The sequence below is a fragment of the Taudactylus pleione genome, unplaced genomic scaffold (genome assembly GCF_031769625.1).
Source record: "Taudactylus pleione unplaced genomic scaffold, aTauple2 ptg001270l, whole genome shotgun sequence".
Classification (NCBI taxonomy): Eukaryota; Metazoa; Chordata; class Amphibia; order Anura; family Myobatrachidae; genus Taudactylus; species Taudactylus pleione.
Genome location: NW_028285670.1, coordinates 105,001 through 117,500, shown reverse-complemented (window position 1 = coordinate 117,500; position 12,500 = coordinate 105,001). Strand labels below are relative to the sequence as shown.

General features: G+C 37.3%; 4 non-coding genes and 41 pseudogenes across 4 annotated transcripts; all 45 read left to right on the top strand.

The window, feature by feature from the left end:
* Positions 1 to 67: 67 nt before the first annotated feature.
* On the top strand, positions 68 to 186 carry LOC148443886 (5S ribosomal RNA; annotated as a pseudogene).
* Positions 187 to 534: 348 nt separating this feature from the next.
* On the top strand, positions 535 to 653 carry LOC148443885 (5S ribosomal RNA; annotated as a pseudogene).
* Positions 654 to 769: 116 nt separating this feature from the next.
* LOC148443884 (5S ribosomal RNA) lies at positions 770 to 888 on the top strand (annotated as a pseudogene).
* A 116-nt stretch (positions 889 to 1,004) lies between these two features.
* Positions 1,005 to 1,123, top strand: LOC148443883 (5S ribosomal RNA; annotated as a pseudogene).
* A 116-nt stretch (positions 1,124 to 1,239) lies between these two features.
* LOC148443882 (5S ribosomal RNA) lies at positions 1,240 to 1,358 on the top strand (annotated as a pseudogene).
* Positions 1,359 to 1,474: 116 nt separating this feature from the next.
* On the top strand, positions 1,475 to 1,593 carry LOC148443881 (5S ribosomal RNA; annotated as a pseudogene).
* A 116-nt stretch (positions 1,594 to 1,709) lies between these two features.
* LOC148443880 (5S ribosomal RNA) lies at positions 1,710 to 1,828 on the top strand (annotated as a pseudogene).
* Positions 1,829 to 1,944: 116 nt separating this feature from the next.
* LOC148443879 (5S ribosomal RNA) lies at positions 1,945 to 2,063 on the top strand (annotated as a pseudogene).
* A 116-nt stretch (positions 2,064 to 2,179) lies between these two features.
* On the top strand, positions 2,180 to 2,298 carry LOC148443878 (5S ribosomal RNA; annotated as a pseudogene).
* Positions 2,299 to 2,649: 351 nt separating this feature from the next.
* LOC148443877 (5S ribosomal RNA) lies at positions 2,650 to 2,768 on the top strand (annotated as a pseudogene).
* A 116-nt stretch (positions 2,769 to 2,884) lies between these two features.
* LOC148443876 (5S ribosomal RNA) lies at positions 2,885 to 3,003 on the top strand (annotated as a pseudogene).
* A 115-nt stretch (positions 3,004 to 3,118) lies between these two features.
* LOC148443875 (5S ribosomal RNA) lies at positions 3,119 to 3,237 on the top strand (annotated as a pseudogene).
* A 116-nt stretch (positions 3,238 to 3,353) lies between these two features.
* LOC148443874 (5S ribosomal RNA) lies at positions 3,354 to 3,472 on the top strand. Its single transcript, XR_015875426.1, has one exon. It is a non-coding gene; the product is annotated as a 5S ribosomal RNA (ribosomal RNA).
* A 351-nt stretch (positions 3,473 to 3,823) lies between these two features.
* LOC148443873 (5S ribosomal RNA) lies at positions 3,824 to 3,942 on the top strand (annotated as a pseudogene).
* Positions 3,943 to 4,058: 116 nt separating this feature from the next.
* On the top strand, positions 4,059 to 4,177 carry LOC148443872 (5S ribosomal RNA; annotated as a pseudogene).
* Positions 4,178 to 4,293: 116 nt separating this feature from the next.
* On the top strand, positions 4,294 to 4,412 carry LOC148443871 (5S ribosomal RNA; annotated as a pseudogene).
* A 115-nt stretch (positions 4,413 to 4,527) lies between these two features.
* On the top strand, positions 4,528 to 4,646 carry LOC148443870 (5S ribosomal RNA; annotated as a pseudogene).
* A 116-nt stretch (positions 4,647 to 4,762) lies between these two features.
* On the top strand, positions 4,763 to 4,881 carry LOC148443869 (5S ribosomal RNA; annotated as a pseudogene).
* Positions 4,882 to 4,996: 115 nt separating this feature from the next.
* Positions 4,997 to 5,115, top strand: LOC148443868 (5S ribosomal RNA). The gene has a single exon (XR_015875302.1). It is a non-coding gene; the product is annotated as a 5S ribosomal RNA (ribosomal RNA).
* Positions 5,116 to 5,231: 116 nt separating this feature from the next.
* LOC148443867 (5S ribosomal RNA) lies at positions 5,232 to 5,350 on the top strand (annotated as a pseudogene).
* A 116-nt stretch (positions 5,351 to 5,466) lies between these two features.
* On the top strand, positions 5,467 to 5,585 carry LOC148443866 (5S ribosomal RNA; annotated as a pseudogene).
* Positions 5,586 to 5,936: 351 nt separating this feature from the next.
* On the top strand, positions 5,937 to 6,055 carry LOC148443865 (5S ribosomal RNA; annotated as a pseudogene).
* A 116-nt stretch (positions 6,056 to 6,171) lies between these two features.
* Positions 6,172 to 6,290, top strand: LOC148443864 (5S ribosomal RNA; annotated as a pseudogene).
* Positions 6,291 to 6,406: 116 nt separating this feature from the next.
* Positions 6,407 to 6,525, top strand: LOC148443863 (5S ribosomal RNA; annotated as a pseudogene).
* Positions 6,526 to 6,876: 351 nt separating this feature from the next.
* Positions 6,877 to 6,995, top strand: LOC148443862 (5S ribosomal RNA; annotated as a pseudogene).
* Positions 6,996 to 7,111: 116 nt separating this feature from the next.
* On the top strand, positions 7,112 to 7,230 carry LOC148443861 (5S ribosomal RNA; annotated as a pseudogene).
* A 116-nt stretch (positions 7,231 to 7,346) lies between these two features.
* On the top strand, positions 7,347 to 7,465 carry LOC148443860 (5S ribosomal RNA; annotated as a pseudogene).
* Positions 7,466 to 7,581: 116 nt separating this feature from the next.
* Positions 7,582 to 7,700, top strand: LOC148443859 (5S ribosomal RNA; annotated as a pseudogene).
* Positions 7,701 to 7,816: 116 nt separating this feature from the next.
* On the top strand, positions 7,817 to 7,935 carry LOC148443858 (5S ribosomal RNA; annotated as a pseudogene).
* Positions 7,936 to 8,051: 116 nt separating this feature from the next.
* LOC148443857 (5S ribosomal RNA) lies at positions 8,052 to 8,170 on the top strand (annotated as a pseudogene).
* A 116-nt stretch (positions 8,171 to 8,286) lies between these two features.
* On the top strand, positions 8,287 to 8,405 carry LOC148443856 (5S ribosomal RNA; annotated as a pseudogene).
* A 116-nt stretch (positions 8,406 to 8,521) lies between these two features.
* LOC148443855 (5S ribosomal RNA) lies at positions 8,522 to 8,640 on the top strand (annotated as a pseudogene).
* A 351-nt stretch (positions 8,641 to 8,991) lies between these two features.
* LOC148443854 (5S ribosomal RNA) lies at positions 8,992 to 9,110 on the top strand (annotated as a pseudogene).
* Positions 9,111 to 9,226: 116 nt separating this feature from the next.
* Positions 9,227 to 9,345, top strand: LOC148443853 (5S ribosomal RNA; annotated as a pseudogene).
* Positions 9,346 to 9,460: 115 nt separating this feature from the next.
* On the top strand, positions 9,461 to 9,579 carry LOC148443852 (5S ribosomal RNA). Its single transcript, XR_015875301.1, has one exon. It is a non-coding gene; the product is annotated as a 5S ribosomal RNA (ribosomal RNA).
* A 116-nt stretch (positions 9,580 to 9,695) lies between these two features.
* LOC148443851 (5S ribosomal RNA) lies at positions 9,696 to 9,814 on the top strand (annotated as a pseudogene).
* A 351-nt stretch (positions 9,815 to 10,165) lies between these two features.
* LOC148443850 (5S ribosomal RNA) lies at positions 10,166 to 10,284 on the top strand (annotated as a pseudogene).
* Positions 10,285 to 10,400: 116 nt separating this feature from the next.
* On the top strand, positions 10,401 to 10,519 carry LOC148443849 (5S ribosomal RNA; annotated as a pseudogene).
* A 116-nt stretch (positions 10,520 to 10,635) lies between these two features.
* Positions 10,636 to 10,754, top strand: LOC148443848 (5S ribosomal RNA; annotated as a pseudogene).
* Positions 10,755 to 10,869: 115 nt separating this feature from the next.
* LOC148443847 (5S ribosomal RNA) lies at positions 10,870 to 10,988 on the top strand (annotated as a pseudogene).
* A 116-nt stretch (positions 10,989 to 11,104) lies between these two features.
* LOC148443846 (5S ribosomal RNA) lies at positions 11,105 to 11,223 on the top strand (annotated as a pseudogene).
* A 115-nt stretch (positions 11,224 to 11,338) lies between these two features.
* On the top strand, positions 11,339 to 11,457 carry LOC148443845 (5S ribosomal RNA). The gene has a single exon (XR_015875300.1). It is a non-coding gene; the product is annotated as a 5S ribosomal RNA (ribosomal RNA).
* Positions 11,458 to 11,573: 116 nt separating this feature from the next.
* Positions 11,574 to 11,692, top strand: LOC148443844 (5S ribosomal RNA; annotated as a pseudogene).
* A 351-nt stretch (positions 11,693 to 12,043) lies between these two features.
* On the top strand, positions 12,044 to 12,162 carry LOC148443843 (5S ribosomal RNA; annotated as a pseudogene).
* Positions 12,163 to 12,278: 116 nt separating this feature from the next.
* LOC148443842 (5S ribosomal RNA) lies at positions 12,279 to 12,397 on the top strand (annotated as a pseudogene).
* The last annotated feature ends 103 nt before the right edge of the window (positions 12,398 to 12,500 follow it).

Below are 12,500 nucleotides of genomic sequence, written 5' to 3'. Positions count from 1 at the left end.
TTTCAACTTATCAATGAATTTACTTGTGTTAAGAAGTAATAGCGGTCTAAATTTAATGCTTTTGAGCACCTACAGCCAAACCACCCTGGACATGCCCTATCTCGTCTGATCTTGGAAGCTATGCGGTGTTGGGCCTGGTTAGTACTTGGATGGGAGACCACCTGGAAATACCAGGAGCTGTAGGTAATTTTATACTGCCATAACATTCTTTTCTATTTCATTTTACATTTAGTTTTTTTAACTTATCAATGAATTTACTTGAGTTAAGAAGTAATAGAGGTCTAAAGTTAATATTTTTCAGCACCTATAGCCAAACCACACTGGACACGGCCAATGTCTGATCTTGGAAGCTATGCAGTGTTGGGCAATGTTAGTTCTTGGATGGGAGACCACCTGGGAATACCAGGTGCTGTAGGCAATTTTATATAGCCATAACATTCTTTTCTATTACATATTAAATTACATTTTTTCAACTTATCAATGAATTTACTTGAGTTAAGAAGTAAATGAGGTCTAAAGTTAATGCTTTTGAGCACCTACAGCCAAACCACACCGGACATGCCCAATCTCGTCTGATATTGGAAGCTATGCAGTGTTGGGCCTGGTTAGTACTTGGATGGGAGACCACCTGGGAATACCAGGTGCTGTAGGTAATTTTATATAGCCATAACATTCTTTTCTATTACATTTTACATTTAATTTTTTCAACTTATCAATGAACTTACTTGAGTTAAAAAGTAATAGAGGTCTAAAGTTAATGTTTTTGTGCACCTACATCCAATCCTCACTGGACATGCCCAATCTCGTCTGATCTTGGAAGCTATACAGTGTTGGGCCTGGTAAGTACTTGGATGGGATACCACCTGGGAATACCATGTGCAGTAGGTAATTTTATACTGCCATAACATTCTTTTCTATTACATTTTACATTTAATTTTTTCAACTTATCAATGAATTTACTTGAGTTAAGAAGTAATAGAGGTCTAAAGTTAATATTTTTGTGAACTTACAGCCAAACCACACTGGACATGCCCAATCTCATCTGATCTTGGAAGCTATGCAGTGTTGGGCCTGGTCAGAACTTGGATGGGAGACCACCTGGGAATACCAGGTGCTGTAGGTAATTTTATACTGCCATAACATTCTTTTCTATTACATTTTACATTTAATTTTTTCAACTTATCAATGAATTTACTTGAGTTAAGAAGTAAAAGAGGTCTAAAGTTAATTTATTTGAGGGCCTAAAGCCAAACCACACTGGACATGCCCAATCTCGTCTGATCTTGGACGCTATGCAGTGTTGGGCATGGTTAGTACTTGGATGGGAGACCACCTGGGAATACCAGGTGCAATAGGTAATTTTATACTGCCATAACATTCTTTTCTATTTCATTTTACATTTAATTTTTTCAACTTATCAATGAACTTACTTGAGTTAAGAAGTAAAAGTGGTCTACAGTTAATGTTTTTGAGCACCAACAGCCAAACCACACTGGACATGACCAATCTCCTCTGATCTTGGAAGCTATGCAGTGTTGGGCCTGGTTAGTACGTGGGTGGGAGACCACCTGGGAATACCAGGTGCTGTAGGTAATTTTATACAGCCAAAACATTCTTTTCTATTACATTTTACATTTTATTTTTTCAACTTATCAATGAATTTACTTGAGTTAAGAAGTAAAAGAGGTCTAAAGTTAATGTTTTTGAGCACCTACAGCCAAAGCACATTGGACAATAACAATCTCATCTGATCTTGGAAGCTATGCAGTGTTGGGCCTGGTTAGTACTTGGATGGGAGACCACCTGGGAATACCAGATGCTGTAGGTAATTTTATACTGCCATAACATTCTTTTCTATTACATTTTACATTTAATTTTTTCAACTTATCAATAAATTTACTTGAGTTAAGAAGTAAAAGAGGTCTATATTTAATGTTTTTGAGCGCCTACAGCCAAACCACACTGGACATGCCCAATCTCGTCTGATCTTGGAAGCTATGCAGTGTTGGGCCTGGTTAGTACTTGGATGGGAGACCCCATGGGAATACCCGGTGCTGTAGGTAATTTTATATAGCCATAACATTCTTTTCTATTACATTTTACAATACATTTTTTCATCTTATCAATGAATTTACTTGAGTTAAGAAGTAAAAGAGGTCTAAAGTTAATGTTTTTGAGCACCTACAGTCAAAACACACTGGACATGCCCAATCTCGTCTGATCTTGGAAGCTATGCAGTGTTGGGCCTGGTTAGTACATGAATGGGAGACCCCCTGGGAATACCAGGTGCTGTAGGTAATTTTATACTGCCATAACATTCTTTTCTATTACATTTTACATTTAATTTTTTCAACTTATCAATGAATTTACTTGAGTTAAGAAGTAATAGAGGTGTAAATTTAATGCTTTTGAGCACCTACAGCCAAACCACACTGGACATGCCCAATCTCGTCTGATCTTGTAAGCCTTGCTGTGTTGGGCCTGGTTTGTACTTGGATGGGAGACCACCTGGGAATACCAGTTGCTGTAGGAAATTTTATACAGCCAAAACATTCTTTTCTATTTCATTTTACATTTAATTTTTTCAACTTATCATTGAATTTACTTGAGTTAAGAAGTAAAAGAGATCTAAAGTTAATGTTTTTGAGCACCTACAGCCAAACCACACTGCACATGCCCAATCTTGTTTGATCTTGGAAGCTATGCAGTGTTGGGCCTGGTTAGTACTTTGATGGAAGACCACCTGGGAATACCAGGTGCTGTAGGTAATTTTATACTGCCATAACATTCTTTTCTATTACATTTTACATTTAATTTTTTCAACTTATCAATGAATTTACTTGAGTTAAGAAGTAATAGAGGTCTAAAGTTAATGGTTTTGGGCACCTACAGCCAAACCACACTGGACGTGCCCAATCTCGTCTGATCTTGGAAGCTATGTAGTGTTGGGCCTGCTTAGTACTTGGATGGGAGACCACCTGGGAATACCAGGTGCTGTATGTAATTTTAGACAGCCAAAACATTATTTTCTATTATATTTCCATTTAATTTTTTCAACTTATCAATGAATTTACTTGATTTAAGAAGTAAAAGAGGTCTAAAGTTAATGTTTTTGAGCACCTACAGCCAAACCACACTGGACATGCCCAATCTCGTCTGATCTTGGAAGCTATGCAGTGTTGGGTCTGGTTAGTACTTGGATGGGAGACCACCTGGGAATACCAGGTGCTGTAGGTAATTTTATACAGCTATAACATTCTTTTCTATTACATTTTACATTTAATTTTTTCAACTTATCAATGAATTTACTTGAGTTAAGAAGTAATAGAGGTCTAAAGTTAATGTTTTTGAGCACCTACAGCCAAACCACACTGGACATGCCCAATCTCGTCTGATCTTGGAAGCTATGCAGTGTTGGGCCTGGTTAGTACTTGGATGGGAGACCCCCTGGGAATACCAGGTGCTGTAGGTAATTTTATACTGCCATAACATTCTTTTCTATTACATTTTACATTTAATTTTTTCAACTTATCAATGAATTTACTTGAGTTAAGAAGTAATAGAGGTGTAAATTTAATGCTTTTGAGCACCTACAGCCAAATCACACTGGACATGCCCAATCTCGTCTGATCTTGTAAGCCTTGCTGTGTTGGGCCTGGTTTGTACTTGGATGGGAGACCACCTGGGAATACCAGTTGCTGTAGGAAATTTTATACAGCCAAAACATTCTTTTCTATTACATTTTACATTTAATTTTTTCAACTTATCATTGAATTTACTTGAGTTAAGAAGTAAAAGAGATCTAAAGTTAATGTTTTTGAGCACTTACTGTCAAACCACACTGGACATGCCCAATCTCGTCTGATCTTGGAAACTATGCAGTGTTGGTCCTGGTTAGTACATGGATGGGAGACCCCCTGGGAATACCAGATGCTGTAGGTAATTTTATACTGCCATAACATTCTTTTCTATTACATTTTACATTTAATTTTTTCAACTTATCAATGAATTTGCTTGAGTTAAGAAGTAATAGAGGTGTAAATTTAATGCTTTTGAGCACCTACAGCCAAACCACACTGGACATGCCCAATCTCGTCTGATCTTGGAAGCTATGCAGTGTTGGTACTGGTTAGTACTTGGATGGGAGACCACCTGGGAATACCAGGTGCTGTAGGTAATTTTATACAGCCATAACATTCTTTTCTATTACATTTTACATTTAATTTTTTCAACTTATCAATGAATTTACTTGAGTTAAGAAGTAATAGAGGTCTAAAGTTAATGCTTTTGAGCACCTACAGCCAACCCACACTGGACATGCCCAATCTCGTCTGATCTTGGAAGCTATGTAGTGTTGGGCCTGGTTAGTACTTGGGTGGGAGACCACCTGGGAATACCAGGAGCTGTAGGTAACTTTATACTGCCATAACATTCTTTTCTATTACATTTTACATTTCATTTTTCAACTTATCATTGAATTTACTTGAGTTAAGAAGTAAAAGAGGTCTAAAGTTAAGGTTTTTGAGCACCTAAAGCCAAACCACACTGGACATGCCCAATCTTGTCTGATCTCGGAAGCTATGCAGTGTTGAGCCTGGTTAGTACTTTGATGGAAGACCACCTGGGAATACCAGGTGCTGTAGGTAATTTTATACTGCCATAACATTCTTTTCTATTACATTTTACATTTAATTTTTTCAACTTATCAATGAATTTACTTGAGTTAAGAAGTAATAGAGGTCTAAAGTTAATGGTTTTGGGCACCTACAGCCAAACCACACTGGACGTGCCCAATCTCGTCTGATCTTGGAAGCTATGTAGTGTTGGGCCTGCTTAGTACTTGGATGGGAGACCACCTGGGAATACCAGGTGCTGTATGTAATTTTAGACAGCCAAAACATTATTTTCTATTATATTTCCATTTAATTTTTTCAACTTATCAATGAATTTACTTGATTTAAGAAGTAAAAGAGGTCTAAAGTTAATGTTTTTGAGCACCTACAGCCAAACCACACTGGACATGCCCAATCTCGTCTGATCTTGGAAGCTATGCAGTGTTGGGCCTGGTTAGTACTTGGATGGGAGACCACCTGGGAATACCAGGTGCTGTAGGTAATTTTATACAGCTATAACATTCTTTTCTATTACATTTTACATTTAATTTTTTCAACTTATCAATGAATTTACTTGAGTTAAGAAGTAATAGAGGTCTAAAGTTAATGTTTTTGAGCACCTACAGCCAAACCACACTGGACATGCCCAATCTCGTCTGATCTTGGAAGCTATGCAGTGTTGGGCCTGGTTAGTACATGGATGGGAGACCCCCTGGGAATACCAGGTGCTGTAGGTAATTTTATACTGCCATAACTTTCTTTTCTATTACATTTTACATTTAATTTTTTCAAATTATCAATGAATTTACTTGAGTAAAGAAGTAAAAGAGGTCTAAAGTTAATGCTTTTGAGCTCTTTCAGCCAAACCACACTGGACATGCCCAATCTCATCTGATCTTGGAAGCTATGCAGTGTTGGGCCTGGTTAGTACTTGGATGGGAGACCACCGGGGAATACCAGGTGCTGTAGGTAATTTTATACTGCCATAACATTCTTTTCTATTACATTTTACATTTAATTTTTTCAACTAATCAATGAATTTCCTTGAGTTAAGAAGTAACAGAGGTCTAAAGTTAATGCTTTTGAGCACCTACAGCCAATCCACACTGGACATGCGCAATCTCGTCTTATCTTGGTAGCTATGCAGTGTTGGGTCTGGTCAGTACTTGGAAGGGAGACCACCTGGGAAAACCAGGTGCAGTAGGTAATTTTATACTGCCATAACATTCTTTTCTATTACATTTTACATTTAATTTTTTCAACTTATCAATGAATTTACTTGAGTTAAGAAGTAAAAGAGGTCTAAAGTTAATGTTTTTGAGCACCTACAGCCAAACCACACTGGACATGCCCAATCTCGTCTGATCTTGGAAGCTATGCAGTGTTGGGACTGGTTAGTTCTTGGATGGGAGACTACCTAGGAATCCCAGGTGCTGTAGGTAATTTTAGACTGCCATAACAGTCTTTTCTATTACATTTTACATTTAATTTTTTCAACTTATCAATGAATTTACTTGAGTTAAGAAGTAATAGAGGTCTAAAGTTAATGCTTTTGAGCACCTACAGCCAAACCACACTGGACATGCCCAATCTCGTCTGATCTTGGAAACTATGCAGTGTCTGGCCTGGTTAGTACTTGGACGGGAGACCACCTGGGAATACCAGGTGCTGTAGGTAATTTTATATAGCCATAACATTCTTTTCTATTACATTTTACATTTAATTTTTTCAACTTATCAATGAATTTACTTGTGTTAAGAAGTAATAGCGGTCTAAATTTAATGCTTTTGAGCACCTACAGCCAAACCACCCTGGACATGCCCTATCTCGTCTGATCTTGGAAGCTATGCGGTGTTGGGCCTGGTTAGTACTTGGATGGGAGACCACCTGGAAATACCAGGAGCTGTAGGTAATTTTATACTGCCATAACATTCTTTTCTATTTCATTTTACATTTAGTTTTTTTAACTTATCAATGAATTTACTTGAGTTAAGAAGTAATAGAGGTCTAAAGTTAATATTTTTCAGCACCTATAGCCAAACCACACTGGACACGGCCAATGTCGTCTGATCTTGGAAGCTATGCAGTGTTGGGCAATGTTAGTTCTTGGATGGGAGACCACCTGGGAATACCAGGTGCTGTAGGCAATTTTATATAGCCATAACATTCTTTTCTATTACATATTAAATTACATTTTTTCAACTTATCAATGAATTTACTTGAGTTAAGAAGTAAATGAGGTCTAAAGTTAATGCTTTTGAGCACCTACAGCCAAACCACACCGGACATGCCCAATCTCGTCTGATATTGGAAGCTATGCAGTGTTGGGCCTGGTTAGTACTTGGATGGGAGACCACCTGGGAATACCAGGTGCTGTAGGTAATTTTATATAGCCATAACATTCTTTTCTATTACATTTTACATTTAATTTTTTCAACTTATCAATGAACTTACTTGAGTTAAAAAGTAATAGAGGTCTAAAGTTAATGTTTTTGTGCACCTACATCCAATCCTCACTGGACATGCCCAATCTCGTCTGATCTTGGAAGCTATACAGTGTTGGGCCTGGTAAGTACTTGGATGGGATACCACCTGGGAATACCATGTGCAGTAGGTAATTTTATACTGCCATAACATTCTTTTCTATTACATTTTACATTTAATTTTTTCAACTTATCAATGAATTTACTTGAGTTAAGAAGTAATAGAGGTCTAAAGTTAATATTTTTGTGAACTTACAGCCAAACCACACTGGACATGCCCAATCTCATCTGATCTTGGAAGCTATGCAGTGTTGGGCCTGGTCAGAACTTGGATGGGAGACCACCTGGGAATACCAGGTGCTGTAGGTAATTTTATACTGCCATAACATTCTTTTCTATTACATTTTACATTTAATTTTTTCAACTTATCAATGAATTTACTTGAGTTAAGAAGTAAAAGAGGTCTAAAGTTAATTTATTTGAGGGCCTAAAGCCAAACCACACTGGACATGCCCAATCTCGTCTGATCTTGGACGCTATGCAGTGTTGGGCATGGTTAGTACTTGGATGGGAGACCACCTGGGAATACCAGGTGCAATAGGTAATTTTATACTGCCATAACATTCTTTTCTATTTCATTTTACATTTAATTTTTTCAACTTATCAATGAACTTACTTGAGTTAAGAAGTAAAAGTGGTCTACAGTTAATGTTTTTGAGCACCAACAGCCAAACCACACTGGACATGACCAATCTCCTCTGATCTTGGAAGCTATGCAGTGTTGGGCCTGGTTAGTACGTGGGTGGGAGACCACCTGGGAATACCAGGTGCTGTAGGTAATTTTATACAGCCAAAACATTCTTTTCTATTACATTTTACATTTTATTTTTTCAACTTATCAATGATTTTATTTGAGTTAAGAAGTAAAAGAGGTCTAAAGTTAATGTTTTTGAGCACCTACAGCCAAAGCACATTGGACAATAACAATCTCATCTGATCTTGGAAGCTATGCAGTGTTGGGCCTGGTTAGTACTTGGATGGGAGACCACCTGGGAATACCAGATGCTGTAGGTAATTTTATACTGCCATAACATTCTTTTCTATTACATTTTACATTTAATTTTTTCAACTTATCAATAAATTTACTTGAGTTAAGAAGTAAAAGAGGTCTATATTTAATGTTTTTGAGCGCCTACAGCCAAACCACACTGGACATGCCCAATCTCGTCTGATCTTGGAAGCTATGCAGTGTTGGGCCTGGTTAGTACTTGGATGGGAGACCCCATGGGAATACCCGGTGCTGTAGGTAATTTTATATAGCCATAACATTCTTTTCTATTACATTTTACAATACATTTTTTCATCTTATCAATGAATTTACTTGAGTTAAGAAGTAAAAGAGGTCTAAAGTTAATGTTTTTGAGCACCTACAGTCAAAACACACTGGACATGCCCAATCTCGTCTGATCTTGGAAGCTATGCAGTGTTGGGCCTGGTTAGTACATGAATAGGAGACCCCCTGGGAATACCAGGTGCTGTAGGTAATTTTATACTGCCATAACATTCTTTTCTATTACATTTTACATTTAATTTTTTCAACTTATCAATGAATTTACTTGAGTTAAGAAGTAATAGAGGTGTAAATTTAATGCTTTTGAGCACCTACAGCCAAACCACACTGGACATGCCCAATCTCGTCTGATCTTGTAAGCCTTGCTGTGTTGGGCCTGGTTTGTACTTGGATGGGAGACCACCTGGGAATACCAGTTGCTGTAGGAAATTTTATACAGCCAAAACATTCTTTTCTATTTCATTTTACATTTAATTTTTTCAACTTATCATTGAATTTACTTGAGTTAAGAAGTAAAAGAGATCTAAAGTTAATGTTTTTGAGCACCTACAGCCAAACCACACTGCACATGCCCAATCTTGTTTGATCTTGGAAGCTATGCAGTGTTGGGCCTGGTTAGTACTTTGATGGAAGACCACCTGGGAATACCAGGTGCTGTAGGTAATTTTATACTGCCATAACATTCTTTTCTATTACATTTTACATTTAATTTTTTCAACTTATCAATGAATTTACTTGAGTTAAGAAGTAATAGAGGTCTAAAGTTAATGGTTTTGGGCACCTACAGCCAAACCACACTGGACGTGCCCAATCTCGTCTGATCTTGGAAGCTATGTAGTGTTGGGCCTGCTTAGTACTTGGATGGGAGACCACCTGGGAATACCAGGTGCTGTATGTAATTTTAGACAGCCAAAACATTATTTTCTATTATATTTCCATTTAATTTTTTCAACTTATCAATGAATTTACTTGATTTAAGAAGTAAAAGAGGTCTAAAGTTAATGTTTTTGAGCACCTACAGCCAAACCACACTGGACATGCCCAATCTCGTCTGATCTTGGAAGCTATGCAGTGTTGGGCCTGGTTAGTACTTGGATGGGAGACCACCTGGGAATACCAGGTGCTGTAGGTAATTTTATACAGCTATAACATTCTTTTCTATTACATTTTACATTTAATTTTTTCAACTTATCAATGAATTTACTTGAGTTAAGAAGTAATAGAGGTCTAAAGTTAATGTTTTTGAGCACCTACAGCCAAACCACACTGGACATGCCCAATCTCGTCTGATCTTGGAAGCTATGCAGTGTTGGGCCTGGTTAGTACATGGATGGGAGACCCCCTGGGAATACCAGGTGCTGTAGGTAATTTTATACTGCCATAACATTCTTTTCTATTACATTTTACATTTAATTTTTTCAACTTATCAATGAATTTACTTGAGTTAAGAAGTAATAGAGGTGTAAATTTAATGCTTTTGAGCACCTACAGCCAAATCACACTGGACATGCCCAATCTCGTCTGATCTTGTAAGCCTTGCTGTGTTGGGCCTGGTTTGTACTTGGATGGGAGACCACCTGGGAATACCAGTTGCTGTAGGAAATTTTATACAGCCAAAACATTCTTTTCTATTACATTTTACATTTAATTTTTTCAACTTATCATTGAATTTACTTGAGTTAAGAAGTAAAAGAGATCTAAAGTTAATGTTTTTGAGCACTTACTGTCAAACCACACTGGACATGCCCAATCTCGTCTGATCTTGGAAACTATGCAGTGTTGGTCCTGGTTAGTACATGGATGGGAGACCCCCTGGGAATACCAGATGCTGTAGGTAATTTTATACTGCCATAACATTCTTTTCTATTACATTTTACATTTAATTTTTTCAACTTATCAATGAATTTGCTTGAGTTAAGAAGTAATAGAGGTGTAAATTTAATGCTTTTGAGCACCTACAGCCAAACCACACTGGACATGCCCAATCTCGTCTGATCTTGGAAGCTATGCAGTGTTGGTACTGGTTAGTACTTGGATGGGAGACCACCTGGGAATACCAGGTGCTGTAGGTAATTTTATACAGCCATAACATTCTTTTCTATTACATTTTACATTTAATTTTTTCAACTTATCAATGAATTTACTTGAGTTAAGAAGTAATAGAGGTCTAAAGTTAATGTTTTTGAGCACCTACAGCCAACCCACACTGGACATGCCCAATCTCGTCTGATCTTGGAAGCTATGTAGTGTTGGGCCTGGTTAGTACTTGGGTGGGAGACCACCTGGGAATACCAGGAGCTGTAGGTAACTTTATACTGCCATAACATTCTTTTCTATTACATTTTACATTTCATTTTTCAACTTATCATTGAATTTACTTGAGTTAAGAAGTAAAAGAGGTCTAAAGTTAAGGTTTTTGAGCACCTAAAGCCAAACCACACTGGACATGCCCAATCTTGTCTGATCTCGGAAGCTATGCAGTGTTGAGCCTGGTTAGTACTTTGATGGAAGACCACCTGGGAATACCAGGTGCTGTAGGTAATTTTATACTGCCATAACATTCTTTTCTATTACATTTTACATTTAATTTTTTCAACTTATCAATGAATTTACTTGAGTTAAGAAGTAATAGAGGTCTAAAGTTAATGGTTTTGGGCACCTACAGCCAAACCACACTGGACGTGCCCAATCTCGTCTGATCTTGGAAGCTATGTAGTGTTGGGCCTGCTTAGTACTTGGATGGGAGACCACCTGGGAATACCAGGTGCTGTATGTAATTTTAGACAGCCAAAACATTATTTTCTATTATATTTCCATTTAATTTTTTCAACTTATCAATGAATTTACTTGATTTAAGAAGTAAAAGAGGTCTAAAGTTAATGTTTTTGAGCACCTACAGCCAAACCACACTGGACATGCCCAATCTCGTCTGATCTTGGAAGCTATGCAGTGTTGGGCCTGGTTAGTACTTGGATGGGAGACCACCTGGGAATACCAGGTGCTGTAGGTAATTTTATACAGCTATAACATTCTTTTCTATTACATTTTACATTTAATTTTTTCAACTTATCAATGAATTTACTTGAGTTAAGAAGTAATAGAGGTCTAAAGTTAATGTTTTTGAGCACCTACAGCCAAACCACACTGGACATGCCCAATCTCGTCTGATCTTGGAAGCTATGCAGTGTTGGGCCTGGTTAGTACATGGATGGGAGACCCCCTGGGAATACCAGGTGCTGTAGGTAATTTTATACTGCCATAACATTCTTTTCTATTACATTTTACATTTAATTTTTTCAACTTATCAATGAATTTACTTGAGTTAAGAAGTAATAGAGGTGTAAATTTAATGCTTTTGAGCACCTACAGCCAAATCACACTGGACATGCCCAATCTCGTCTGATCTTGTAAGCCTTGCTGTGTTGGGCCTGGTTTGTACTTGGATGGGAGACCACCTGGGAATACCAGTTGCTGTAGGAAATTTTATACAGCCAAAACATTCTTTTCTATTACATTTTACATTTAATTTTTTCAACTTATCATTGAATTTACTTGAGTTAAGAAGTAAAAGAGATCTAAAGTTAATGTTTTTGAGCACTTACTGTCAAACCACACTGGACATGCCCAATCTCGTCTGATCTTGGAAACTATGCAGTGTTGGTCCTGGTTAGTACATGGATGGGAGACCCCCTGGGAATACCAGATGCTGTAGGTAATTTTATACTGCCATAACATTCTTTTCTATTACATTTTACATTTAATTTTTTCAACTTATCAATGAATTTGCTTGAGTTAAGAAGTAATAGAGGTGTAAATTTAATGCTTTTGAGCACCTACAGCCAAACCACACTGGACATGCCCAATCTCGTCTGATCTTGGAAGCTATGCAGTGTTGGTACTGGTTAGTACTTGGATGGGAGACCACCTGGGAATACCAGGTGCTGTAGGTAATTTTATACAGCCATAACATTCTTTTCTATTACATTTTACATTTAATTTTTTCAACTTATCATTGAATTTACTTGAGTTAAGAAGTAAAAGAGGTCTAAAGTT